This window comes from Morus notabilis, unplaced genomic scaffold (genome assembly GCF_000414095.1).
Source record: "Morus notabilis unplaced genomic scaffold, ASM41409v2 Scaffold195, whole genome shotgun sequence".
Taxonomy (NCBI): domain Eukaryota; kingdom Viridiplantae; phylum Streptophyta; class Magnoliopsida; order Rosales; family Moraceae; genus Morus; species Morus notabilis.
This window is the reverse complement of record NW_010360717.1, coordinates 484,503-484,712: the sequence shown is the minus strand read 5'-3', so window position 1 is coordinate 484,712 and position 210 is coordinate 484,503.

The window sequence follows — 210 nt, the reverse complement described above, 5'->3', positions numbered from 1 at the left end:
TTTAAACTTATTTGATAAGTTGTTCAATTTAGAATTCAAATTAATTTAAGTTTGACTTAAATTTGAATTTGAATTTGAGTCAAAATTGGACTACAGGATAAATGATGATTTTCTCTTCCTTCCCTATCTGATATTGGCGCCACACAGGGATGAGAATCCCCTTAGAATGGCCGGCCATATAGGATAGAGGAAAAGAGGAGGTTTAAAATT